This window comes from Mus caroli, chromosome 2, assembly GCF_900094665.2.
Source record: "Mus caroli chromosome 2, CAROLI_EIJ_v1.1, whole genome shotgun sequence".
Lineage (NCBI taxonomy): Eukaryota > Metazoa > Chordata > Mammalia > Rodentia > Muridae > Mus > Mus caroli.
The window spans coordinates 46,512,274-46,515,092 of NC_034571.1; positions in this window are offsets into that span (position 1 = coordinate 46,512,274).

Consider the following 2,819-nt stretch of genomic DNA (forward strand, 5'->3'; position numbering starts at 1 on the left):
CAACATACACCAAGCTGGTGGGAAGGAATAACCTTGGAAATTCTCCTACTGAGGAATGAGTAAAACATTATTGTGACATAGAATCAGTAGGGCGTAGCTTTCTGTTGACTAAACCAGAAATTCCAGTTTCCAGTCTCCAGTTTCCATGCATTTACTAGAGCTGACATCACTTCTGGGAAATAGCACATTGATGGGGGAATTTTCCTAAAGTCACCCTGAAAAAGTACATGTAACATAGGAAGAGGCAAATGATATTTTCTTCTAGATACTGGGTGCATAATATTGATATTCCTGGACTGTATAAACAACACTGTGAACAACTCAGATTTTATTTCTAATTTGGAGGATGAGAAAATGGTCAAAGAATTTTCTTTACCTGCCAATATCAAGGCATAGATTATGATCAAAGCAAAGCCATTCTAGCTGTGAGTTTTAATGTTCAGCCTGCATCTCCTAAAGCAGATATGCAGATATGCAGGTGTGTTTATAGTAGTTCAAGAGATTCCTGTGGTCCTTTCTAAAATTATTCTGTAGAAATGGTTACTTTCAATCACTTTAAAAAAGAACAAGAGCAAATGTGAAGGATCATCCCAGAAGGTCTGAAAACTCCATGGGTTTTATTCTTGAAGTTGTAAGGGAGGGGTCTGAGAAGAGCGTGGGTGTAGATGCTCTGTTATGTGACCACCTTATCCGAGAGCATTTTGATTTTTTCTTTGCACATCACTGATGTGCATAGCTGCATCCGTATCACACTTCCCTTTGCATTCGCTGGCTTCACTAAACTCTATATCATGCTCCTGACAACTCCGTTAGAAAAAAACAGAAGCTTTAGATTTTAATTATTTTTTATGAACAACAGATATTAAACGCCTATACCAGTTACTCTGTTCCCATCATGCCTTCACTAGCTTTCTCTACTACAATTCAGAGATAGGCTATCAAGAGCCATATTCACTGTCTAGATTGGCAGAATACCTTTACCTCCCTTCTCCCTCCCTACCAACAGGTTCCATGCGTGTTGATCTCACGGTATTCAGCAGCCTCACAGGATACTCAGTTGGTCATCTTCACATTCTGTCTCCTGTTTAATAATTACTATATTAAAATTATTATTATTTATTAGCATTAATATTATGCCTATGGTATGTGGGTATGGGTGCACATGTGGAGGTCAGAGGGCAATTTGAGGAGTTAGTATTTCCTTCCACCTTTTCTGGGGTTCTGGGGATGGGACTCATGACACTTACATGGTGATAATGGTTTGCCCTGCAAGTGTCTTTTCCAGCTGAACCATCTCATGGCATTCTATATGCTTTTGATGCCGGCTTCAATCTTCTGTGCTCACAAATGGGTTTAAATCCACCTTATGTTAAATGACACCTCATTTGTCAACACCCAATACACCACACTGTAATCTCAACCTTCATACTTTTACCAGTCAACCGTCTTCATTTCTTTACATATGCCTTTTCCCTAACTCTCTGCTTCCTTGAGGTGAAGGACTGACTCATCACTGTGAGCTGCCCCAGGCTTCCCTTCCTACACAGCATGGGACACAGGCTAACAAGAAGCAAAGAATTGCCGAATAGGAGAAAGGGGCCGGGAATGCTGGAGGAGGGAGGGAGTAAGACAATCTCTCTGGCATCTGCTGTGGTTTTATCAAAATTCGAAAATTGAGGTTCATTTAGGATATTGTCTGTGTTTCATTTTTATTTGCAATTGTCCCCAAATCATTCTGCACACTTCTCACTCCTACTCTCTACCCTCTGGGTCACTTTGGCTGTCTTTTACCTTCTGCAGTTAATGACAATACTGCAGGGGTGGGTGATGACAATTCTGCAGGGGTGGGTGGTGACAATGGCCACATGCAGAAGCTGACAGCAGCCCTGATTGTACTATTACCTGCTTGGAACGGAATGACTAATAGCATTTTAAATTCCTCTGTTATTTGGAATGTGAAGTCTTCCCACACAGCAAATTATACTAGTTATTGCCTTTGGAGGTTTTCTCTTTACCCCCTAGACCTCATGTTCAGAATAGGAAGAAAACATTCTTCATGTCTATGTGATAAAGCAACGATTTTGTGTGAAGGTGAACGTTGGTTGAGGAGGGAGGAAAAACTGTTCCTGACATCCTGATGGATGAGTCTGGTTTGAAGTTAGGAATGTAGAGAATCTGGGGAAAGGTTGCGGCTTCCATACCATTTTCATCTCTATTTCAGTCTTTGCAGCTTAAATAAATAATCCCATGAAAATCTTGGGTGGAGAATGTCACCCTCAAACTAGTGTTCTTTCTCCGTACACAATCCTAGAAATTCGATTATGTCAATTCGGTAGGGTTTATGTTTCCCTGTTTTCCCCAGGGAGTTTCACGCTGTATTCTTTGGTAATTACCATGCAGTTATGAGTGAGAACAAGCCTCAGACACCAGAGGACATTGGCGGCGGCTTCCTTAGTCCTTAAGAAAGAATATTCTTGGGGTCAAGGACATGAGAAAAGGAATACATGAACTACAATGATATTGCCTTCATGTTTCTCCTTTATAGCTAATACAAATATATGAAAAATCAGATAACATATGAATATGCTATATATTCAAATTTATATGCAGATGTATACATGCCTGAATAAATACTCATGCTTTATTGCTTACAAAATACATGCATGTACATATGGACCAACAAAATGTTTGTGTATAAGTTAAAATATGGTTGCTTCTGAAACATCATGACTATATTAACATCGTGTTTGAATGGAAGTTAATCTAAAGGCCTGACAAGAGGTCTGTTTTCCAATCTTTCAGCTGGAACAGCTGAGCAA